This window comes from Lissotriton vulgaris, chromosome 4_1 (genome assembly GCF_964263255.1).
Source record: "Lissotriton vulgaris chromosome 4_1, aLisVul1.2, whole genome shotgun sequence".
Taxonomy (NCBI): Eukaryota; Metazoa; Chordata; class Amphibia; order Caudata; family Salamandridae; genus Lissotriton; species Lissotriton vulgaris.
The window spans coordinates 1589224606-1589251290 of record NC_141691.1 but is presented as its reverse complement, the minus strand read 5'-3'; the positions used below and the strand labels follow the sequence as shown (position 1 = coordinate 1589251290).

The following is a 26685-nucleotide window of genomic DNA, read 5'->3' as shown; positions in this document are numbered from 1 at the left end:
GAGGGACCTGCAACAGATGTTGGGCGGCAGAGCGCAAAGGTCGATTGGGGAGGTAGCGGCAAAACCTTTTCATCAAATACGTAGGGCCATGGCCATTAAAGGCTTTATGGGCCAAAGTAAGTATTTTGAAGATGATGCGCTGCGGCACTGGCAGCCAATGAAGCCTCTGCCAGTGGGCCCGAACGCTCATGCGACTAGAAATGTTGCATAAAAGTCTGGCTGTGGCATTTTGAATGACCTGAAGGCGCCCCAACAGATAGGCCGGGGCCCACTTAACAGAGCGTTAGCGTATTCAAGGTGCGAGAGTATTAATGCTCTGGCCACTGTCTCTCTCGCTGTGGATGGAAGATAAGGAAAGAATCTCCGCAGAGCTTTCAGGGTGCCAAAGCATCCACCCGTCAGTTTCTTGATGTGGGCCTCGAATGAGAGATCTTCCTCGAACCAAACTCCCAGATTCTTCGCCGGGATGTTAACAGAGCAGGGCAATTGAAAGCCGGCCGGCCAGAGTGCTTTTCTAAATCGAGAAGGAAACGGACCGTACAAGAGAATTTCAGTCTTATCCTCATTACATTTCAGTTGGGCGGCTGCCAGCCAGTTAAGGATAGACAGGACCGAATCGTACCTGTGCCTAGGTCAGTGCCGGGCCACGTAAACAAGAGCTGTGTGTCGTCGGCGTAGGCTATAATTTTGGCCCCTAGTTGTTCTGCCATCATAATCAAGGGGGTCAGATCTTGGTACTGAACGACTGGTGGTACGGGAATAGCAGAGACCCGGCATACCAAGTGGAGAAATGGCTCATGGGTGATATACTACCCCACATGCTTTTATACACCCCAAAAGAGCTACGCCAATTTCCGCCTGCCACGTGTGTGGTTTTCGGAGTTTGGAAGGAATTAATGTGCAGGATGGGGTGGTGGAGACGGCTGACGAGAGAGACATCCCTTTGGCAGATCGGCCTTATGCTGCAGGTTTCCACCTTGGTGGGGTTTAAACAATGGGACGCCATAGGCATTTCCATGTTGGGGGATGTAATGCGAGGTACCACCATGAGGTCCATCCAGGAGCTCAGGAACAAATTTGCTATGTCACATACCCAATTATACAAATGCTCACAACTACGACATTCCTTATCCCCATATGTCACACGTTTGTAATCTCTCCCTGAGTTTAATACGATAGAGGCAAAGGTTTTTATGGGGAACTTGGCAGACCACAAGACTGCAAAGATATATCAGACCCTAGTGACAAATCTATCCACAACGTCAGATTCACTCCAGGAAAAATGGCAGACAGACCTCGGTCCCCTTGATAGGGAGGACTGGACAGAGGCCCTAGAATCCCAGAGGGGCGCTACAATAGCTTCTCGCCTCAGACTTATTCAGTTTAGATATTTACATCATGCTTTTTTTACCAGATACAGGCTATGGAGGGCGGGGATGTTAGATTCCCCTACGTGTCTACGATGTGGCAGCGCGGAAGGCATGCTTATACATACCATTTGGGAAAGCACTGCTCTTGTAGATTTTGGAGGGGGGTTACAAATTGCTTATCAGAGGTGCTGGGATGGGAAATACCTCCATCTCCTATGCTTGCCCTTTTACATATCACGGAAGAAATAGGAGGAAACATTTATAAAAGACACCTGCTATTCTTGGGCCTCACCCTGGCAAAAGAGAGATATAGCTAGGGCATGGAAAGACCCGGCTCCGCCTAAATTGGGAGCCTGAAGGGCAGGCCTTGATTGGTGTATGGGTCAGGAACAGCCTATTTTTAAAGCACAGGGCTGCTTCTTCTGTAAAGAATGTGATTATCTAATCTTTTTCAAAAAAGTGTTTTGAAATAAAAAAAATCCAGGCATAAAACCAGTAACGTAGTTAAAGCCTCCTTTTGCATATTTGTATCTGTCATTTGTAAGAAAATAAGTTACTTATCTGTAACTGCAGTTCTCCAGTATAGGTATCTTTCATAGATTTACATGCTTGAATCATTCCCCGTCATCGAAGTGGGAGTCCCATGGTACAATAACACAGCAATATGTATCACTATCAAAGGCTATACTGACAATGAAAAGGTTTGTTTCATAGCCTCTCTGTCTTTTTTTTAAAAAGGACCAAACTTGAACTATAACCAATCAGGCGACAGCACGCTCTAGAATACTGCTAACAGAGGCTTAGTCCCTCAGATTTTCAAGCACAAGTGGGAATAAATAATCCCGAGATATAGCGGGAGCCTCTCCGGGGAGAAGGGTGGGTGGCATGTGAATCTATGAAAGATACCAATACTGGGGAACTGGAGTTACAGGTAAGTAACTTATTATCTTCTCCTGTATTGGATCTTTTATAGATTCACATGCTTGAATCAGAATAGCAAGCAGGTACTGTATTTGTATATCTTAACATAGTGATAGCGTAAATAGTGGATGGTGGGTAGAAAATATATACATAACATTTATATGCAATTTAAAAATAAATATATATATATTATACATTAACATTTGCATAAATATATGAGAACACATGAAACTAAAAGAGACTCCCCTTATTGAAATAAGTGGTGTAGTACCTGTCCAACTGCTGCATCACTGCACTGTACCGATTCAAGGTAATAATGCTGCACTCTTCCAAGTTACAGCACAGCATATTTTCTCCAGAGGCACTTCAGCAAACAAAGTAATTGAGGTGAAAACTGCCTTAGTTGAATGAACCCTGGTTTTCGCTGTGAGGGGCTTGCCAGCCTTTGAGTGGCAGAACTGGATTGCAGCTGAAATTCATGGAACAGTGGTTGCCACTGAGGCACCCTTACGAGTGTGTCCATGTGAGTCCAGACGTTGGCCGGATCTCTTGAGTTGTTTAGCGCGATGTAAATATACATTTAGAAATCATTTGATATCTATCGTATGAATCAACCTCCCAGCTGGTGATGTTAGATTCTGGAAGAAAGTCCGAAATATTATAGGTTAATTGAAGCAAAATCCAAAGGAACCTTGGGAATAAATCTTTGGATTGGTTCTGAAAAGTACTAAATTGTTTGTGAGGCGCAAAGAAAGTTCTCAAGTTGAGAAAGCCTGTATCTCCTCTACCCTCCTTGTTGGAGTGAACGCTAGTAACAAGGCGACCTTCCATGTGAGAAATATGAGGTGCCCTCTGTAAATGGATTTGAATGAACTCTTTATGAGTTGAGAATCAAATCAAATCAGGTGTTTGTTAAGCGTGACTACTCACCCGTAAGGGTCTCAAGGCGCTGGGGGTGTGGATGGGGTTTGTAGGTTCCAGTCCATCAAGAAGGGGGTCTGTCAAAGAGCCAGGTTTAGAAGTTTCTTGTGAAGATGGGGAGCAATGTTATCTGTCTGAGGTGGAGCGGAAGGTCGTTCCAGGCACTGGCCGCGCAGAAGGAGAAGGAGCGGCCTCCTCCTCTGGTCTTTCTGGTGCAAGGGACCATGGCGTAGGAGAGCTGGGCTGATCGTAGGGTCCTTTGGGGTGCATGGAATTTGAGTTGGCAGTTCAGGTATGCTGGTCCGGTGTCGTGGAGGGCCTTGTGAGCGTGGGTTTGCATCTTGAAGGTGACTCTAGCTTCGATGGGGAGCCAGTGGAGTGGGCACAGGTGCTGGGAAATATGGCAGTGGCTTGGCAGGTTGAGGACCAGTCTTGCGGCGGCGTGTTGGATGTTCTGTAGCGTGCGGGTGAGGTTTTTGTTTATTCCGCCATAGAGTGCGTTGCCATAGTCGAGCCTGCTGGTGACCAGTGCGTGAGTGACGGTCTTTCTATGTTTGAGGGGGATCCATTTGAAGGTCTTACGTAGGAGGTGGAGGGTGTGGAAGCAGGAGGACGAGACGGAGTTGATCTGGTGGTCCATTTTGATCTCTGAGTTCAGGATGATTCGCAGGTTGCGTGCGTGGTCCGTGGGGGTGGACGGGCATCGGAGGGCGGGGGGCTACCAGGTGTCATTCCTGGCGTCTGGGTTTGGGCTCATGATGAGTACTTCCGTTTTGTTTGTGTTTAGTTGTAGGCCGCTGTTTTTCATCCATTTGGCAACGGCTTCCATGCCTTCTCGAAAGTTGTGTCTGGCGGTGTTGGGTTCGTTGGATAGGGAGAGGATGAGTTGGGTATCATCTGTGTATGACACAATGTTGAGTCCATAGGTGAGCTGCGTTTCTCCTTTGTCTAGTAAGGTACGAATATGTCGCCTGTTTCGGCAAGGAGGGCGGTTTCCGTACTGTGATTTTTTCTGAAGCCGGATTGGGAGGAGTCGAGGATGTTGTGCTCTTCGATGAATTTGGCGAGTTGGAAGTTGATGGCTTTCTCGATTACTTTTGCAGGGAACGGGAGCAGGAAGATAGGTCTGTAGTTTTTTAGGTCGGTGGGGTCCGCCAAGGGTTTCTTCAGGAGGGGGTTGATCTCAGCATGTTTCCAGTCGTCAGGGAACAATGCGGTTGCCAGGGAGCGGTTGATGGTGTGGCATAGCATGGGTGCGATGGTGTCGGTGGCTCGTTGAAAATGTGGTGAGGGCAGGGCTCCGTGGGGGCCCCGGAGTGGATTGACTTTCATCGTCTTCAGTGTGTCTTTGGTGGTGAGGGCTGTCCAGTTGTCGATCACTGGCTTCAGGGTGTTGGGGGTCGTTGGTGAGGGTTCAGTGTGTTGGTTGTCTTCGTCGAAGTTGTCATAGATGCTCTAGATTTTGTGGTGGGAAAAGGTGCTGAGTTTGTTGCAGAGGTCTTGTGCGGGAGGGATGTCGGTGGACTCGCTGGTGGGTTGAGCGAGCTCCTTGATGATGTTGAAGAGTTCTTTGCTGTTGTGTGCATGAGTGGGGATTCTGTCTTCAATCGCTTTTTTCCTCATTTTTCTGATGAGTTGATGGTGGGCGTTGGAGGCGGCTCTGAAGTTGTTGTGGGCTTCTGTGGATTTGGTGTTCCTCCAGGCCTTTGCGAGGGGGCGGCAAGTGCGTCTGGAATCTCGAAGTTCGGTGGTGAACCATCTAGCTTTCTTGGTGTAGGTGTTGTTGTTTTTCTTGAGGGGGTTATGGTGTTGGCACTGTCGGAGATCCATCTGTGCAGGGTTCGAGCTGCGGTGTTGGTGTCGTCGTTTCCCACGATGGTTGGGGTGGAGTAGCTGAGTGATGAGGTTAGCTGGTCGTCGGTGATTCTGGTCCAGTTTCTTTGTGGGAGCAGGTGCTGGTGTCTGTGGATAGTGGGTGTTCTGAAGGTGAAGTGGACGCATCGATGGTCAGTCCATGGGAGTTTGGTGGTGTTTCTGAAGGTGATGGAGATTTCTGTTGTGAAGAATGGATCGAGGGTGTGCCCTGCTGAGTGCATGGGTTTGGTCACGATCTGGCCGAGTCCAATGTTGTGGAGGTTGTCCAGGAGGGATGTGGTGCTGGGGTCCAGTTGGTTGTCGAGGTGGAAGTTAAGGTCTTCCAGTAGGGTGTAGTTGGTGGACGCGATGGCATGCAGGGAGATCATTTCCGTGATGGAGTTGGCGAAAAGTTTGCGCGGTCCAGGGGGTCGGTAGATGAGGGTTCCCGGAGGGTGGAGGTAGGGCTGGCCAGTATCTTAAAGTGAAGGTGTTCCATCAGGTCTGTGGGCTCGTCTGGGAGTGTGCTCAGGCGGAGGGTGGATTTGTGGGCGATGGCAATTCCTCTTCCAGGGCAGGTGGGACCGTCCTTACTGGGGATCTTGTATCCTTGGTGAATGGCAATGTCTGTTCCAGATGTGGTGTTGGTCCATGTTTCAGTAAAGAATGCTACTTCCGGGGTAGTGCTGCCGAGAGGTCCCAGATTTCGGTGGCGTGTTTGTGAAGGCATCAGACGTTGAGGAGGATGCATTGCAGGGTCTTCGGTTCGGTTGTGTTCTTGCGTGCGGATTGCGCTAGGTGAGTGGTCTTGGCGGTGCTGCAGGTGTGCCGCCAGCGGTGACAGCTGAAGGGTCCGTGGGTGTCAGCTGGAGATGCTAGCTTGCAGTTGTCGTTGCAGCCTGGGCTGAAAGCGTGGAGTGCTGCTGGGTCGTAGCGTTGACGGTCCAGAGATCCAGGGTTCCTGGCGCTGGTCTCAGTCGGGTAGCGGACTGGCGCAGACGGGCTTGCCTTTGGATCCCCGAAGGCACGGCCACTGCGCGGCCACCATTAAGTAGAGGTCGGGGAGGGCTGGACAGCTGGGAGGCGGGAGCGGGGAGGAGAGCCGGATTGGGCCGGTCGCAATGGTCGTGCTGGGGGGGAGGGGCCGTGGGGGCATTAGTGGTGGGGAAAACGGGCTAAAAAGGCAAAAGGAAAAAGGCGAAAAGTGAAAGAAAAGTGCAAATAAGGCAGCAAAAGTACAAGAAAGAGTGGAGGAACGATACAGAGGACACAGGAGAGTGAAAGGGGGAGATTTAGATAAGGGAAAAAAACGAGAGAAAAACAGAGGAAAGACACAGGAGAGTGAAAGGGGAGCTTGAAATGAGGGGAAAACGACAGAAAATGGAGGTTAAGACCCAGAAGGAGAGTGAAGGGGGGAGATAGAAGTGAGGGAAAAAACTAGTAAAAAAGAAGAGAAAAAGCGGAGCAAGAGAATGGAGACAGAGGTCCACTGGACCACCAGGGATGAGGCGTAGGTGAAACATGCGGGTGGAGGAGGGCCTGGAACACCAACACTCGAGAGTGCAGGGGCTCGGGGAAAGACCTCACTTAATGGTGGAGCTGGGAGGGAGGGAGAGCAATTTCACTGACAATGAGTCAGTGGTCTTGCTCTTGCTGAGATAGAACTATGTTCCGGGCCAGGCAAGGGAAGAAGCTCTTACTGGAGGACAAAACTCTTTCATGAACTGTTTGATGATTTTGCAAGAGCAGAATATATATATATATCCATCAAAAGTCGTCCCTTAACTACACTCTGGGAGCAGCTCACGGCAGCTTTATTGATTGAACTACAATAACCATCAGGCCCCGGGGGCGCCAACTCCCACTGGAGCAGGTGCTTATGATTGAAAAAGGAAATGCTCCGCACAGAGTCCAAGGAGCCTCTCAAGAAATGCTTGAGGGAGCATGAAACGCGTCAGGCCATCCACTTTACAGGACTTTGCTTTTAACCTTTCTGGGCTGATAACCTGCAAATAAAACGAAATTGCATACCTACCTGAAGTGCTGGCTCTTTGAAATAAGGGACTACTTTTGTTGGATGTTTTACCGGCCGGTCCCGGTCGGGAAAGAGCCCTGCCACAGACACGTGGACCAAGCTGTAGTCAGATAGCTTTAACAGCATGAATTGGCAGGAAGGTCGTTTTGTGGGTTTGTAATTTACAACGCAGTGAAGAGTTGAACAAATATCCGGACCCACTCGGGTTTTAACACCATGGTATTTAACTACACTCTGGGAGTAACTCACGGCAGCTTTATTAATTGAACTACAATAACCATTAGGCCCCGGGGGTGCCAGCGCCCACTGGAGCAGGTGCTTATGATTGAAAAAGGAAATGCTCCGCACAGAGTCCAAGGAGCCTCTGAAGAAATGCTCGAGGGAGCATGAAACGCGTCAGGCCATCCACTTTACAGGACTTTGCTTTTAACCTTTCTGCGCTGATAACCTCCAAATAAAACGAAATTGCATACCTACCTGAAGTGCTGGCTCTTTGAAATAAGGAATATATATATATATATATATTGATATTGGTGCAAGCCGTACCTTAACAGACGCATGTACCAACCGTAACTAAGCTAGCGAGAAGAGATAGGATAGTTATAAGCCAGATTATGCTTCTAGAGGATGTAGGTTTTATTTATGGCACCATAGGCAGAAACGTTTACATTACGGTTTACATGTCTTTATCACGGTTTCCCCCTTGACTAGGAGAGAATAGACCTGCAGTACTGAGGAGCATTGCGATCTTTGAATTCATAGAATTTAGGAGCTGTGCACGCAAGACGGAAGAAGATGGGCAGAATGAAGGATCTGGCCTTAGTTCATCGTCAAAAGATTACGGGATGTTAGAAGGTGAATGTGGTTGTATTCCAATAGCAGGACAAATTCTGTGAACCAATGCTGTATGGGTCACCTGGGGGCTATCAAGATGAGATAACACTGCTCCACTTTCCTCTTGCTGAGAACCTTTGGTATGAAGGGTATCGAGGGAAAAGGGTAAGGATAGATCCATGATCATATGTCGAAAGACATTTCCCCCAAAATCCTGGATGTGGATGCAAACTTGCATAGAATTGGCATTTGCAGGTTTTGTTTGCTGCAAAGAGATTTAGAGTCGGTTTGCCCAAGAATCAGAAAATCCTATTTAGCGCCAACTAATTAAACTCCCACTCGTGGCCGCAGTTTTATTGCATGCTGGTAGTATTGTCTGTGCAAACTGACAGCAAAGACTATTCTACCATTGGCAGGAAAGCTTGGAGACTAAGTTTGATTGTTTAAGCTCCAGGCGACTGATATGTAAGCTCGAGTGGAGGACACTTTGCTTGAATTTGCAGGTTCTGTAGATGACTGTCGCAGCTCTCCAGGGAGGCATCAGTAGATATTATGAAGTGAAGTATTTGAGATAAGAACGTGGGACCGATATGCTACAGCTTCCTTCATACCTGCGTAAAGTTCACCAGGCCCTTGAACAATTCTTTTGTTTAAATCTATTGTTTTTGTAGCTGTTCCTGTAAGGCTCTCATTTTCAGGCGTGCAGGCTCACTAAGGACATGATGCCCAAAAGCTAATTGAACAGATGCACAGAATTTTTGTTTTTCTAGTTCGAGGGCCAGTTCCTAGATCCTTCGTTGCTTGTCTTGGGATAGGAAGTCTTTGTCTTGGACAATATCTAGTGTTACGGGCACAGGATTAGTATCTTCCTGGATGTAGGAGTTGATGATCTTTGATATTTCACCAGGAGACCTAGTTTGGGAAACAAATTTAGGCAAGCCTCTGTGGCCTTAGATGCTTGAAATGCTGATGGTGCTTTTCTCAACCAGTTGTAAAAGTGGGGGAATACCTGAGGACCATCCTTCCTTAAAAAAGCTGTCTCAGGGCTAGGCAATATGTAAAAATCCAGGAATCTGATCTGAAGCCAAATGGGAGAATTTTGATGCGTGGGTGGGTATGGAGAAGTATGAACTCAGAGCTGTCAAGTGGCGTTGAAGAGGGTGACCTTGTAAAAGTATTGCTTTTAGAAATACTTGTGTAATTTCCAGAGGTTTGTGACGGATAGCCACTCCTTTGTTATCGTGTCTATAAGAAATAAAATCGAGATTAGAAGCCCGTTCCTTGATTAGAATATGGGCCTTTCCCTATGCAACCTTTGGTTAGCGTAGCTAGCACTCCCTTCCGAAGCAGATAGAGATGATGCGGGGACCTCGTTTTGGTGGTATGGTAGGCAGAACCTGGGTGAACTCTAACATAATAAGTAAGTAAGTAAAGGGCTTGTAAAGTGCACGAATGCCAAGGCGTCTTGGCATTGGGGAATGCAAGAAAGCTTAAGGAAGCCAGGAGGTACTCAGTCACTACTGGGAAGGGAAGAGCCAGGTTTTAACCAGGCTCCTAAACTGGGGTCTGGAGGATAAAAGCCTAATGTTGAGTGGTAACATATTCTAGAGCTTGGATTCTAGCTATGAGAGACATCTGCCTCCCCATCAAGATTTCTTAACTCTAGGAACATGTATCAGAGCTTTATTAGCCGATCTTAGCAACTGGCAGGGGTGTGCCATCAGAATAATTTGTGGTAGTCCTTAGCCCCCTCCCCCAATACCAGGCTTTATGAACAGGCATAGTGCCTTAAACTCAGTTTGCTGCTTAACTGGAGGTCAGGGAAGATTTCTGATGGCACCAGAAATGTGATTATATTTTGGGACATTTAGCAAGGTACAGGCGGCAGCATTCTGTAGCGATTGCAGTTTCGATAGCTGACGTTTGTCAATGACTAAGTACAGGGCATTATAGTTGTCTAAGCGGGAAAGAATAAGGACCACCACATCCGTTTTACTCAGCTCCATAAGAAGAAATGGTAACATTTTACATAGAATTTTTAGTATCAATCATTTTTATTGAGCAGTATAGCGTCATTTAACACAGCTCAGCTGCCTACATCCACCGGCCGGCAGGGCGAGATCCAATAGTAGTAAACACAGCCTGTGGGTCTACAACCCGGAGGGCAACCCGGCGAGGGCGCATGCAATGCCATGAGGAACAGCCAGCACTTTTAGCATTGTACTGCAATAAGGAATACAAACAGGAACAACAAACAAAACAAAACCCCCTCCCACCACCTCCTCCCCTCCCACCCCCCTCATCCTCCTCCGCATCAGTCTCGTCCACCCCCCCTGCACGCGCTTAGTCACTCCTGCCCCCTAGTACTTCCCAGATCGTCTAAATTTATTGGCCGGCACCCTGGGGCGCCACCGGGATAAGTTGCAGGATCTGCAGATACTTTGGGCATGTTACTTCGTGCAGATCTCGGGATAGGAGATGAATGAATGGTTCCCACAGCTCCGCATAATCCTCTCCCCTGCCATCCATGCACAAAGAGAGTCTTTCCATCACCAATAGTTGCCACAGCCGTCGAGTCCAGTCCCTAGGGTCAGGAGAGTCAGTGGATCGCCATTGCGCAAGGATGACTAAGCGCGCTGCTAACAAGGCCAGAACGATCTGCTTACCCCTCAGAGAGCGCAAGGGAAACACCTTTGCATGCGGGAGCCCTAGTAGCACATGTTCAGGAGCCCTGGGGAATGTAATGTGAAATGCGGCATCTAGATCATCAAGGACCACCTTCCAGTAGCGCTCCAGCTTCGGGCAGTGCCAGAGCAGGTGCATCAAGGTGCCCGGGGCACCACATCCCCGCCAACACAGCCCTGAGTATTTCGGGTCCCGGGATTTAATACGCGCTGGGGTATAGTACCAGTATGCCACCACCTTATAGGCCGATTCAGCACCTGCAACATTGGTAGCGGTGTGGTGCGCGCGGTAGAACACCTTCTCCCACTCCTTGTGAGATAGCGGGCGCCCCAGCTCCGTCTCCCAGCGAACCTGCGCTTTAGTACGCGGAGCCTTAGGGCGCGCAACAATCATGGCGTACAAGTCGGTTATAAGTTTGCGGTCATCTTTATTGCAGACCACCCAGCGTTCTAGGGCCGTCAGTGGGCGGGACATAGCAGCGATGTTAGGGGGTTGAGTGACCCAATGTGCCACCTGCGAGTAAGGAAAGGCATCAGATTCAGTGAGGGAAAAGTGATCCCGGCCGAGCGAGGGGAACGAGATTAAGCCGTCAAGGTCAAAGAGGTGACCCACTCTCTTGCAGCCCTTCTCCCTCCAGCGCTGAAAGATCGGGGATGAGCAACCAGGCGGGAAGTCCGCGTTGTCAACAATAGGTGTCATAGGTGATGGGAAGGTGGTCCAGCCCTTACGCCGTGCCAGTTGGTCCTACGCCTTCATGGTTGGTGATGTCACCGGGGACGAGCATAAGCCCCAAGCTCCATGTTTTCGAGGGAGCCATAACTCGCGCCAAATATTGTAGCCAGCCACCGTTTGGTCCATAAAATTCCAGTGCTTACTGGAATATGGCCTATTCCATTCAAGAATGAATCGTAGACAGACCGCCTGGTAATACGCTTGTAATGAGGGAAAGCCCAGCCCCCCGTTGGCCTTAGGGGCCGTAATCACCGAGGAGGCAAGCCGTGGATGTTTGTGATTCCAAAGGAACTTGGTAAACAGCCCCTGCAGCTTCTGTATGGTACCCTCAGAGGTAACAGCTGAAAAAGGTATAGAATGCACGGCAGGTCCGTCATTTTGACTGCCGCCAGCCTACCAAACCAAGCGAGCTGGAGACGGGACCATAGCGATAGCGATTTAGTTGTTTGATCCACCAAGAGCTTGTAGTAAAGAGAGAATGTCTGCGCTATAGAGGGGGCAAGGCAAATCCCCAGGTACGGGATGTCAGAGTGAACCCACTGGAAGGCAAAATTCTTTTGTAGGTCCTGCACGTCAGCAACAGGGACCGACACATTAAGAATCTGCGACTTAGAAAAGTTTACTTTAAAACCTGCAACAGCACCGAATTTGCGCAATTCTGTTGATAAGTGCCGCAAGGAGGTGTGAGGGCGCCTAAGCGAAAGAATCAAGTCATCGGCATAAAGGCTTATTTTGTGTATGTCTGCGCCAAACCGAACCCCCTCAATGCCTCCATTGGACCGCACTCTCTGGGCGAAGGGCTCCATATAGAGCGCGAAAAGCAACGGTGACAGGGGGCACCCCTGTCTCGTCCCGCGAGAGATGGGAAAAGGAGTGGGCCTGCAGCCGTTCACCCGGACCGCTGCCTTCGGCGCCGCATATAGGCAGCGTACCCTTCGCAGGAAGTTAGCCCCCAGGCCGAAAGCTTTCAGGACCTCAAACAAATACGTCCAGTCGACGCGGTCGAAGGCCTTCTCTGCGTCTATTGATAAAAAGAGGGCCTGCGTGTGAGAGCAGTGTACAGAGTCCATGAGGTGTAGAAGTCTCTTAGTGTTCCCCCCTGCCGCGTCAGTATAAACCCCACCGGATTCGGCTCTATGATGCCGTCCATTAGTGGGCTAAGGGGAGCAGCCAGAACGCTAGCGAAAAGTTTGGCGTCAATGTTGAGGAGAGAGATTGGACGGAACGATCCACACTCCTTGGGGTCCTTCCAAGACTTGGGGATAACTGTGATAGAGGCCTCCGACATGGAAGGGGTCACCTCTCCTGTCTCCAGGAAGGAGTTAAAAAGGCGAGTTAAAAAGGGTGCTAATTCCACACAAAACTTCTTATAAAAGATGGCGGAGAAGCTGTCTGGCCCCGGGGATTTGGCCAGTTTCAATCGCGCAATCGTGGAGATGACTTCCTCGATGCGTATTTCCACGTCGAGTGCTTCTGCCGAAGTCTGAGAGAGGGGCGTTACACCACAGGACACCAAATACGCCTCCACATGCTCAGGGTCCATGGGATCCCGGTGGTACAAGGTGTGGTAAAACTGCCGGAAAGAATCTGCAATAAGAGAATCAATGGTTGGCTCGATCCCACCGCATCCCTAATGGCCTGAACGGCGGACTGCTGCGCTCGAGCCCTCAACCTGTGTGCCCACTGAGATAAAACTTGTGGCGCAAGCGCAAGAGGGCGTACTTCGCTCGGTCCAAATCGAGATGCTTGAGCATGCGCCGTTTCGTTTCCAACTCCCTCCATATGCGTGGAGCTCCCGTCCTCTTATGTACCGCCTCCAGAGCTCCCACTTCCCTCTCTAACTCCCCGCGCTTCTCCTTATGAATCCGGGCAAATGACGCAGACACCGCAATAAAGTCCCCCCGGGCCACCAACTTGAGGGCTTCCCAGACGGACCCGAGCGACATACCATCCCTGTCATTGTCCACGAAGTATTGAGTAATCGTGGCCCGCATGCGAGTGACTACCGACTCTGAGTGGAGGAGGGAGTCCCGAAGACGCCAACCGGACAATGGTGGCCTCTGTCCATTACATGCAAGCTGCACAGAAATAAGGGCATGGTCAGACAAAGAGCGCTGGGAAATATCTGCTGCAGACAAATGGGGCATTAGAGGCGTCGTAGCGAGGAAGTGATCCAAGCGCGCATACGTTTTATGAGCTGCGGAGTAATACGTGAAGTCGCGCTCTAGGGGATGCTGAGTGCGCCAAACGTTCTGCAGCCCCCCCATCTTGCAACCACTGCTTCCCTCCCTGTGATATGGCCCCTGCCTGATGCAAACGCGCAGCAGATCTATCCAGCACAGGATCCATTACTACATTCAGGTCTCCCCCCACCAGCACATACACATCCGGGGAAGCTAGCACCTCAGCAAGCGCCGTCTTCAAAAAGGGCTCTTGGCGTTCATTTGGGGCATACAGGGAGCCTACTGTGAAGTGCATTGACCCCCATTGAACCCTAACCGCCAGGAAGCGCCCTTTAATTTCAACCACTTGGGATAGGATCTTGCAGGGTGCCTTAGCGCTAAACAGGATAGCCACCCCCTGCTTTTTCGCCGGACATGAGCACCGCAACTGCACTGGGAAACGTCTGTCCCTCATCCTCTTAGTATCTTTGGAGAGGAGGTGAGTCTCTTGTAACAGACACACATCCCCTTCCACACTCTCCAACAGCGATAATATGGCTGCGCACTTAACAGGGTTATTGAGACCCCAAACATTCAAGCTAACAATCTTCAAATCCTTACCCATACTCGCCAGTGATGGGTAAATGCATTAGACAGGGCATCTGCAACTGGACCACTGAGGGACATATCGGAGGCACCCAACCGCCCCAACCTACCCCTAACCCCCCCCCCAGCACTGATGCAAAGCCCCCAAAACAACGCTCCCCAAAACCCCCTCCCAAACCCTCATACAACAGAACACAATCCCAAAGCAGGTGAAAAGGAAACTGGAAAATGACTAATCTTCATCAAGCAAATCATCTTTGAAGGGGAACGCAGCACCATTCAGCACCTAACCCAACCCTGATACAGGGCACCACCTGCCACTAGGAACAAGGAAGAGTGAATAGCACAGTCTCAACTCCCGGAGTCCCCTCCCAGCACCACCTTGCGACTCATCCCGGGCCAAGCAAACTACAGTCATGAAGCCCCTTCGCTGTCAGTCACCAACGCCACAGAGGAGACGGCGGCCTCTCTTTCCATGAGACTTGTAGAAGGGACAGGCTTCCCCAACGGGGGCGATCTTCTCCCCACCGTCTGCCATTCATCGGAGCACCTGCGTCGTCGGGCAGGAGACCTGGCTGCACCAGCTGCGGAGTCCGATTTCTCCAAGCCCAGCGCCTCAAATGCTGCATCCCGGGAGCGAAGCTGCAGAAGTTTCCCCTTGAACTTAAAGATGATGCGAAATGGGCGACCCCAGGAGTAGGGGATGCCTTGCTCCTGCAGATACGTGGTGATTGGCTTAAAGCTGCGACGCTTGACGAGGGTGGAGGCTGCCAGGTCTTGAAAAAGGGCAGGCTGATGCCCACGAAACTGGACTGAGGAGAGGGCCCGTGCCTTACGTAGGATCTGTTCCTTAATCTGAAAGTCATGAACACAGACTAAGTAGTCCGGCGGCGGGCCTTGGCATTTCTCTGTAAGCCAGCTCGATGTACCCTGTCCAGCTGAAGATCGCGGTCATCCCCCTCGTCCAGGATCTGCCGGAATAGCGCCGTCACGTACTCCTGAAGCTCTGCCCCTCTCCCTTCCAGGGAACCGCTCGGATCCTGATGTTGTTCCTCCGTGAGCGGTTCTCCAGATCCTCGGTGTGCGCCTGCTGGTCCAAGTTCTGTTCCGTCAGCTGAATAACATCTTGCTGGAGCTGATGGAGCTTGTCAGCCGTACCCACATCATGCTCCTCAAGGGTTCAAGGGTCACCACCCTCTCTCCAATAGCATCGATGTCCAGCTGCATTTCACGCATGTCAGAGGAGTGTTGAGAGCGAATCTCCAGGATGTCCTCCTTTATGGCGGCAAAAAGCTCCAGCATGAAGGCCTTGGTTGCCGGTGCCTCCACATCCTCCGTTTGTGCAGTCGGGTGTCCGGCTGTGGGGAAACCTGGCTCCCCAGCTTCAGCAGGGAGACCTTTGGGGGCTTGTTCTTCTTGCCCCTGTTGGTGGCCATAGTAGCGCCGCTTCGGGCCCACAGCCCAAGAACGAGCCGCCGCTGGTAAAGGCCGCCTGTTGAGATGAATATCAGTAGTGCGCCCCTTGAACGGCAACACACTCCCCACACGACCAGCACCAGGCGTGATTACCGTCTTTGTGCAGTGCCTCCAGATGCCGCCACCCGGGAACTTCCTCTGTGCCCGGATGCCGTTGCCGTCAGCCCCACCAGGCTCTCTATAGGTCTCAACTCGGGCGCAACCCCACCGGGGGATGTCCTATATAAGGATGCAGTGCAGTCCGGGGCATCGCATATTCCACCGGAGCGGCAGCCCCCACCAACATTCAAAGGGCTTGTCACCGCCCCACTGCCTCCGCTCACTTGTCCTGCTCCGGGCCATTCCGCGGGGGGCATCTCGCCGCTCTACCATGTCTCTTTAACCAAGCAGGTAATTCTCCAGTCTGCACGTGATGCCTCCACCGGTCGCGGATCACCCACCAGGGGACACACTAGCACGAAGGCGCCAGGACGCTGCCCGCCGAAATGCGGGTCGATATGAGGTCTCCCACCAGCTTTGCAGCGATACTCTCCGGGTACCCCCAGTGGCAATGAAGAAGGGCCCCAACAAGGATCACGCAGTCCGGTGCTCTCCTTGCCCGCCGAACCCCGGGCCGAAACACAGTGCCCCCGGGCCCCGGGCCTGTCACCTCCCAGCACCGGCCACAGCACGCCGCAATCAAGCCCAGCAGGGGGGCCACCTCTACCACCAGGTTCAAGGGCCGATCCCGCCAGTACCCGCCGGGGGCCCCACGCCGTCGCCAGGTCACAGGACCACTCACAGGCCTCAGCTGCAGCAGGGAGGGAAGGAGGCAGGGTCTCACCAGCGCCCCAGCAAACTGCCCTTCGATCCGCAGGCCGGCACCGCGCCACACCACTCCTCAGAGGCCGCAAAATCACACTCACCGGCGGTCGTCACAGGGGGGGGGGCCTCGCCTTTCAGTACACTCACAGCCCTCCACTGAGGGAACCCGCGCCGGGCCCCACCACGTCTGCCGAAACACGGACCGACCCCCCAGATACTGGGCCGCTATCCCTCCGCTCCGCACTGCCTCACTTATCACCGCTTAGGCCTTCTGCACCTCCAGGCCGCTAAGCCCCTCTCACCTGCGGGCGCAGCCGGGGGGGGTTCCCCCTACCACCAGTCTCCGCAATCCACCGCTCTCCGCTGCCCACCGCTGCCGACTCCGATGCGGTGCTCCACACGTCCGCCGAGCCGCGGACCAATCACCCAGCCGCTAAGGAGCCGCCCCTCCGCTCCTCACCTCCGGCAGCGCCCGCTGCCTCCGATGCTGCTCACACTCCGCTGGTGCACCCAGGCAGCGCCAAGGTCTCCGGGGCCACCCGCCGCTCAGAGCAGAGCCCCAAGCCTCTCCAGGCTCAGTAGCCGCCACCAGCCCAGTTCGTTCGGGCCAGCGCTAGGCACGGCTAGCCCAGGACACGCCGCTCCACCGCACACAGGCCGCAGCACAGCTCACCACGCGGGGGACCCGGCCCAAGGGACGCCGCTGCGCTGCAGAAGGACGGATCTCCGGAGGCTTGCTCCAAAAGAACGGCACCACCAGAACCAGCACAGTGAGGGGACCGCCAGCCACCCCTGTGGTAGCGTAGATGGGCACCAGGTAGGGCGAAAACAAAGCTGATTGCCAGGCGACACGTCCTACACCGCCGCCATCTTGGCCACGCCCCCTACATAGCATTTTTAAAAGGAAGTAGCATGCTGATGTTAATCTGCCTTGAGAAATTGAGCTGGACATCACATAAAAAAAATAGGTTTCTCATTTTGCCTACAGGGACCAGACAGACTCCTGCCACTGCTGGCTACCATGCTTGGTTCCAGATGGGTGGACCATTTCCAGATTCCATAACCTCATTCTTTTCTGTATTTAATTTGAAATAGTTCTTATGCATCCATTCCAATAGTTCTTTTGCATCCATTCCATTATGTGGCCAAGGCAGCTGAGGAATCTGTCCGCCACTGAGTCTGCCATTGAGGAGAGGGAAATAATAATTTGAGTATCGTCGGCATACGATACTTCTGAGAAACCTTGGTCCCTGATTAGTTTGGCCAGTGGAGCCACGTAAATGTTAAACAACGTTGGCGAGAGCGCTGACCCCTGTGGAACTCCCCCGGGGAGATAGAATTTGTCTGATTCAAGGTGATCCAGCACACCCTCTGTTCTCTTGCTGTCAGGAAAGAGGTGAGAAGGGTTAGCACGGAGTCTCCAACTCCTAATGCCTCCAGCTGTCATGTAAGTACAGTATGATTAACCGTATCAAACGAGGTTGATAGGTCAAGTAGGATAAGGATAGCCCTGCCATCCCCATCAATTTGCCAACGTATTTTCTCAGTAGCTATGATTAGTGCAGACTCTGTGTAGTGGCCCGATCGAAAGCCATGCTGGGTTGAGCTTAGAAGATTGTTGATATTCAGTTAGTCAGTGAGCTCTGAGTTAATGGCTTTTTCCAAAACATTGGCTGCTAAGGGAAGGCAGGAGATCGGACGGTAGTTTGTTACTTCGAAAGGGTAAAGGGAAGGTTTCCTTAAAATGGTTCTGATACAGGCTTTCTCCAGAAAGCTGGGAAGACACCAGTACTGATAACATTATTCAAGAGAAGGGCAAGTAGGTCACTGACTTTATTCGAGACACCATGAATGATGTCAGGCGGGCATGGATTGGTTGGGGATCCCGACTTAGTAGCCAGTAGAAAATCATTTACTGTGTCGACTGTAATGGAGGAACTAGTCAGGTGGCTAGTGATAGATGCCACGTCTTCCGTAAGTTCGGCCTGGAGGGCCTCTAGTTCCTCATATATTGTTTGAAGTTTTGACTGAAAGAACGTAGCCATTTTGTCACAGAGATCTTGATCAGAGGTAAATACATTCCCCTTTTGGATTTTTTTGCAGAATTCTTGGCCCTCCTCTAACATCTGACCACATGTGATGAGCTCCAGGACTTATTTTGTCTGATGCTAATTTCCGCCATAGCTGACAAAAGTTTTGGAAGTGTTTCTCCCACAGGATAGCATAAGCAGCACAAGAACTTAGTCACTGTAGGTAAGCTAGCCTAAGGTTGATAAGCCAGACACCTCATGTATCCTCCTTGAAATGGATAAGTGTCTCTTTAACGGGTCCCTCTGAAGGGTGCCTCTTTTGAAATTGTAATGTGCCAAAAGATCTTGCTGTGTCAGTCAGCCTTGACTGCTTGCAAGGCATTGTCAACATGTTTGCCAAACAGAGCGTCGCCATGTTAAGGTAAAAATATTTGATATGGGGGGCATGGCTAGGATGGTGGCGAGACAGGATGCGTTCCTCTGTCTCTCCCGTCCGCAGCCCAGCCCGGGTCCTAGCAAGGCAGCAGCCAGCCACGGAGTGACCAGTTGAGACCGAGCACAGCTGCCATTAGGTGCGACCGCCAAAGGTGGGGCCCGGTGACCTACAGAAACGGCCCAGCTAGGCACGGGTGCGGCTTGTGGATGTGCCGTGATGCCCCCACTCGGCCCTCGTGGTGTACCGGGTCACCAAGGCTGCTGGACGTGGCAGCAATCAGCCTTTACCAGAGACACAAGGGCCTGGGACTCGCCGGCGGAGCCAGACCAGGGCAGCCCGGGGCCCACCGCCACAAGCACTACACAGGCGGGGTGCTGTCCGAGACAAGGGCCATAACACAGACCACGGGGAGCACTGACGACTTGGGCGGCGGAAAACGGAGGGACCAGAGGAAGGGCACCACCCAGCAGCTCTCAATGGCAGACCCCTGCAGCATCTAACATCGGCCCACGGGCAGAGGTACACAGGTGAGGCACCGAGTCTGGTAGCATTCCGGCGCTCCACGCTGGATTTACTGTGACCCCCAAGGGTTACAACCCAGCACACACTGAGGTGGGTGGCGACAGAGAGGACCGTCGTACCCACAGGTGAGTTCTGCGAGGAGTCGTCCCGCGTCCAAACCACAGCCCAGGGGAGCTGGGCAGGGGCCCTGATCGACCAGATCTACTACTGCGCAGCCCATTCTGAGGGGAGGCAGCACGTCCTCCACCCAAGGGAAAAAGGACAAAACGTTAGAGGAACTATTTGCACAGGCCCAGAGTGGGGGGCCAACGGAACCCGCACCGACGGGCGACAATTCCTCCTCACAAATAGGCGTCCCCAGAGAGGTACCAGTGACAAGGGCCTTCCTGAAGTCCTTATTCATGGCATTGCAGGACGATCTGAAAACTCTCAAACTCGATCTCACTACTGAAATTAAGGACGTCCGCAGGAATATGGACAATATTGGCGAGAGACTTCCTTAAACAAGAGGTCATCCGCATTCACGATCAGCAGGTGGACCTACAGTCACATCTTGAGGACCTGGAGAACCGCTCCCCCGTCACAATGTCAGAATGCGCGAGGGGAGGACCAACGAAGAGGCTGGCGACATTTTCACTTATGTTAGAGAACTTTTTATTCCCATTCTGGGCAACCCGACCAATGCAGATCTCAAATTAGACAGAGCGCACAGAGTGGGTCTGCCATGATCCAACAAAGCTCCACCCTCGAACATATTGGTCTGTGCCCAGGACTTCCGCACCAAGGAGGAGATCTTCCGCAAGGCCAGGCTGATGCATCAGATCAAGTTTCTTAACGAAAACCCTGTTCTGTACCAAGAATTGGCGGCCCTCACCCTGCAAAAGCGGAGGGCCTATCGGCCCATCACCGCGGATCCATGCTAACGCAACATTTCCTATTGTTGGGGACACCCATTTTAACTTGTATTCCGTTGTAGGGCAAACTCTACCAACTCCGCTCCCTCTCAGAGGCAAGCCAGCTGTTAGGAGTCGACATCCCAGATGAAGAGGATGGTGGGGGCAGCCCCACTCGTGGGTCGGAAGATGCACAGCTGCGCTGGCGGCAACATGGACATCGGACCTGATCCAGAAGACCCTGCAGAAATTTGAAAAGGGCAACAAGCTGTGTTGGACGCCTTGCCTGAAGCACTGGCAAAGACAGAGCCTGCATGAGAGACACATGGTACACTGACTTTTCCATTTTCTAACCTTGCCCGGAGGGGCGGCCTGCGGGGGGACGGAGGGTCGTCCTCGACCACAACATGGCCCCCATGATGATCTACTGCCGATCGTCTATGGATGACGGACTGAACTACACTTTCAAATTTTTTCAGGTGCTCGTTGCGCCGATTATCAAAGGGGTTTGTGCTTTTTTCGTTTTGTTCTCGTTCATGGGGTTCCCCGTCCACTGTCCCACAATCTTCATTCTAACGACAGAGATAATAGAGATGCATTTCATAGTCGCACAATAGCCACCACAGGCGGGCTGGTTGTCAGGGTACTGCTATTCCTCCGGCCTCTTGTCCTAAATGCCACTTAACACGCTCAAAGTCCTCAGCTAAATGTGAGAGGGCTCAATAACCCTGTTAAACGCCGGGCAATTCTCTCTTAATTAGAGAGAACCGGCGCCGATGTCTGTCAATTCTTCTCGTCCCTGCCCTCTAAGACAGCTGGAGTAGTGATTTTAGTCTCCCGGTCATTCAAAGGGAAGGTGACACACAAGGTCGCAGAAATCAAGGGTAGGTTGCTTACATACCAGTTTTCCGTTGGGGGCCACACTCTAGTTATAGGGTCAATATACACACCTAACGATGGACAGGAGCGGTTCTTGCATGGGGCGCTGACAGAAGCTACAGCTACGATGGAGCGGAGAATTTTGCTAGGGGGCGACCTGAATGTAGTATTCGACAACACCCTAGATAGGTCTGCCCAACGCACAGGTTAGGTGGGAGCTTTGTCCCCAGTGGGGCAGGCCCGACTGGATGACTTAGGCTTGGCAGATATGTGGTGATACCATCATCCGCAGCTCCATGAATACTCTCACTACTCTAGCGCCCACAAGACCTAAGCGCGCCTTGACTATCTGCTGGTCTCTACAGCGCTCCGCGACACCACTAGGGAAGTGGAAATTTTAGTAGCAACACTGTCAGACCATGCGCCAGTAGTGGCCACTCTGACACTACCACCTATCCCAGTGCCAGCACGAAGATGGTGCTTCCAGGACACCCTCCTACAGTGCGCAGACGTAGTTAACCAGATTCAGTGCGCACTTGAAGACTATCTGAGACATAACGACAATCCCAGCACCCCTCTATCCACTAGATGGGAAACCCTGAAGGTGGTCATTAGGGGCAAACTGATTGCCATATCGTCGGCAATAACGCAGGCCGCAGACAGAAACGGGAGGAGCTGACGCAGAAAGTGAGGGAACGGGAGCAAATACACCAGCGCACCGGAGCTCCCTGCATCTGGCACAATTAACGGCTGCCAGGGCGCAAATTCATGGCAATCGACTGAGACAGGACAGAATATGCTCTCCGATTGCGCTGTTCATTCTATGTCAGGGGGACAAGTGTGTAGGCGGTTGCTGGCACACAAATTAAGAGAGACTCGACAACTCCAAGGGGGCAGAAGATCAGGAATCCCGGGGGGGAGGGAATGGGGGGGGGGGGGGAACAATGATTATCGACGGCCCTGCCATTGCAGAGACGTTCCGAGATTGCTACGCCCTCTTGTATAGGGGGCAGCAGTTGGCGGAGAAGGACATAGCAGCATACTTGGAGCAGGCCCACCTTCCCACTCTGACCCCGGGACAGACAGAGCTCATAGAAAAGGAGATACGAATTGAAGAGGTTATAATGGCCATTTCCAGACTTCAACTAGCTAAATCTCCCGGCCTGATGGCTACACAGCAGCCTTTTACTAACATTTCTGCCCCATGCTAGCTCACCTGCTGACAAGGCTTTTTAACTCCTTTGCGTCAATATGGGCGATTCCTCAATCGATGCAGGAGGCAGCAATCATGGTTATGCCCAAGCCGAAAAAGGACAAGACAACCTGTGGGGCATACCGGCCGTTTTCCCTCCTGAATATCGACATAAAACTCTACACTGGGATTTTGGCGGCTCGGTTAGCTCCCTATATGCCCGGGCTGATAGACCCCGACCAGGCAGGATTTATCCCCCAGAGACAGAACAGTGATAACACCAAGAGGGTCCTGCATCTCATAGAAAAGACGGTGTGCATTTCAGGGGACTACATGCTTCTCACTATCGTTGCCGAGAAGGCCTTTGATCGTGTTCACTGGCCCTATCTAGAACAGGCAATGATTTGCATTGGAATGGTAGTGAGTCTGAGGATGCTTATTTGAAATTGCCACTTACTACCACTCCCCCACGGCCTCAGTGAGAGTTAACGGACATACCTCAGCTCCGTTTCCCATCAGTAGAGGCACTCGGCACTGGTGCCCACTGTCACCCCTGCTCTTCGCTTTATACATGGAGCCTTTGGTGCAGCGAGTCAGAGACCACCCACAAATCACAGCATCCATTTCGGGGGCAGCATACACACTATTAGCCTGTACGCAGACGATGTTCTTGTCACCCTAGCCGATCCAGAGACTACCCTGGGAGCCTTTCTGAGGGAACTGGACGCCTTCTCAGGGGCCTCTGGATTCAAAGTTAATGTCACTAAATCCATAGCCCTAAACCTGTCTCTTTCACTACAGGTGCAGGCACGGCTTCAGGGTCGATACCCCACACAGTGGGCTGACGGCACGGTCCCATACCTAGGGATTCACTTTGCGCCTACACTACAGGCCACGGCTTTGGCAAACTATTTCAAGCTACACACACAGATACGCACAGATGTACAAAGTTGGAAACACTATGGGCCCGATTCACAGAACTAACTTAAGACAAAATCCTAAACTTACTACCATTTTGGTATTCACAGAAGGCACTTACACATTTTGGTATTCACAGAAGGCACTTACTCATTTCGGTATTCACAGAAGTTAGGAGTCCTAACTTTAGGACTCCTAAATGCCTTCTGTGAATAACGAAAGTCTTAAAGTTAGGATTTTTCTCAATTTAGTAGTAGTAAAGTTAGGACTCCTAACTTTCAGACTCCTAAATGCCTTCTGTGAATACCGAAAGTCTTAAAAATAGGATTTTTCTCAACGTTACTACTACTAAACTGAGAAAAAACCAAATTTTAAGACTTTCAGTATTCACAGAAGGCATTTAGGAGTCCGAAAGTTAGGAGACCAAACTTTACTACTCCTAAACTGAGAAAACTCCTAACTTTTGGACTTTCGGTATTCACAGAAGGCATTTAGGAGTCCTAAAGTTAGGAGTCCTGACTTTACTACTCCTAAACTGAGAAAAATCCTAACTTAAGGACTTTCGGTATTCACAGAAGCCATTTAGGAGTCCTAAAGTTAGGACTCCTAACTTCTGTGTGTACCGAAATGAGTAAGTGTCTCCTGTGAATACCAAATGAGTAAGTGCCTTCTGTGAATACGAAAATGGTAGTAAGCTTAGGATTTTGTCTTAAGTTCGTTCTGTGAATCGGGCCCTATCCCATTTCCTGGCTAGGGCGCATAGCCGCTATAAAAATTACCATCCTATCCAAAATTCTCTACATCTTTCAGATGCTCCCCCTGCAGCCACCTTCTGGATGGCTGCGGGGTGTCCAGCCGGAGCTCTCTCTCTTCATCTGGCAGGGGCGCAAATCCAGAATGAAGAGGACTGTCAGCACTATTCCACCTAACTGGGGGGCGCCTGGGGATCCCAGACCTCACTTTATACTACAACGCTGCACAACTGTGACACCTGGTTGAATGGAGCCGCACAGAATCAGAGAAACACTGGCTATCACAGGATTGAGCAATGGCGGGCACTCCTCTGATGAGGATTCCGTCCTTAGGAAAGCGCAGAGGCCACCCAATCTGTATGCGTCACACATTAGCAGCACCACACTAGCTGCTTGGAACCAGACAAGTAGGAGACACGGACAGACCACCGTCCTTTCCCCCTTTACGCCACTTTTGGACAATTCTGACTTCAACCCAGAGATAGGCGAATCGTCCTTTAAACTATGGAGAGAGGCAGGATGCCGCTTGTTGGCACATTTGTTTGATGTGGAAGGTAACATTCCCTTAACCCAGATTATGTCCGACTATGGCAAACCAGAGACGGAGAGGCTGTGGTACCTGCAGGTAAGACATTGGGCATTACACTCGGACAATAGGTCGCAGGTGCAAAGACACCTCACATGTTACGAAAGGTGGCTACTCACTTGGACTTCAAAAAAGATGCTGCTCTCTGATCTATATAAAATGCTCCTCACTCGATACACCCATGTACACAATGCTAGCCGGGTGCGCTGGGAGAGGGACCTTGGCCACAAACTCAGCAATAAAGAGTGGGAAGGGGTTTACTAAAGGGCACGACATACCGCGAGCCACATAGGCCTTACGTAGATGCTAACCAAATTAGCCTCCTATTGGTACTACACCCCTGAATGGCTATCCAGGATGGATCCCAAATGCAGTGCAGACTTTTGGAGGGGATGTGGGGAGAGAGGAACGTTGGTCCATCTCGTTTGGGACTGCAAGCATCTACAGCAATATTGGTCTCAAATCTTAGATGAGATAGACGAGCATCTTGACACAGACCTCCACAGATGTCTAGCTTACGTTCTTTTGGGCGTCCCGAACCCCCTCACATATCCCCCAAAGTCCAGAAGAGGACAACAGATAGCGATTGCACTGGGTACAGTCGCACAAAGCATACTACAACATTGGAAGACGCCTGGGATCCCCACACACACAGGCTGGCTTCAACGACTGTGGCACATATTAGGGATGGAAAAGATTTCACTCACACTGGCAGGGAAAGGTTCAACGTTCAGTGAGCTCTGGTAACCATTCTTTCTCCTGGCTCAAGAATTTCGAGAATTAACCTACCTCAGATATCTCAGTTTGCTATGCCTAACCTCAGCAGGCACGACGGCCCAACCAGGCCTGACATAGCTGAGACAACACAAGACGCGACACTACTCCCAATAAGCAGTGGATGGGCGGGGGGATCGGGGGGTAGGGTTTGTTCTAGTTTATTTTACGTTTATATTTCCTTACTACGGCCAGCGCTATATGTCCATTTCTGGGTTCTGCGCAACCTGTATGATGAACCTGCTTGCATAACATAGTTTCTTTTTGCAGCTGACTCAATAAAAAGATTTAAACCATAAAAATATTTGATATATTTGCACCTCAGGTTCTAAATGTTGTGGCCTTGAACTAACCTTGGTGTCTGAGGACCACTGACCCTGCCAGTTGTGGAAAACCATATTGAAGTTATATCTATAGGGCAATCTATGTTCTGTGATGAGGACTTTCCGCCACTCTGAGGAATCATTTTTTGTTTCTGCTCTTTCTGTCTTCCGGCAGAAGTTCTATGTATATGGCAATGTCTGACCATATCTGGTGGGTATACCTGCTCCATATTGCCAGTGAATAGGCAGCATGTACAGTAGCACTGGGCATACTTGAGAACGTCTCCTTGCTGGTTAGGCAGGGTTATGACTGACAAGATTTTCCATGATTATAATTCCTCCCAGATATATCAACAATTGGAATAGGTCTCACAGTCTTTCTATTTAAAATCATAAAGAAAAGAAAACGATTGCTTGTTTGCTATTGGAAGTTGGAAGCGTTTGGTCGCTCGTTCCCAAAGGGCATGGAAACCACCAAAACTGACTAGATGTGAATGGGTCATTACCCGGAAGCATGGTAATATTTGACAATGGGATCATTCTTCGAGAAGCAGGAACATCATAGGATGCTCAAATATCAGGATGTAACTTTGCAGGCTCTGGAAAGTGTTTGTAGTAATCCTGTAACATGCCCTGTGGGTCTAGTACTAGAGCTGACCTGACCCATGCTCTGAAGTTGAAGACAGAGCGAAGTGGTATAATTGCTCCAACTATATTGCCTCTCCATAAATTTCTGACTCTTATAGACGTGCTCAATTTAGTCCCCTTAATTCTTAACATTAAATTAATCTGGATTATTTGTTTTTTGTTCTTAATAACAACTATGGTGTTTTCTTCATCGTTTGTATTGTCATTGAGATCGTAGTAAATGAGGCGTACGCAGAGGACTAGGCTGACTTCGACAATGTTTGTCGTCGCCGAGGCCTTTGTTGTAGATGAGACAGTCGTAGAGGATGCAGTCATTGATGAGGCTGCCGCAG

General features: G+C 50.9%; 1 protein-coding gene across 1 annotated transcript in view; it reads right to left on the bottom strand.

Moving 5' to 3' along the window:
- Nucleotides 1–26685, bottom strand: part of MCMDC2 (minichromosome maintenance domain containing 2) — a 1367419-nt gene that overhangs the window by 375516 nt on the left and 965218 nt on the right. The window lies entirely within an intron of this gene.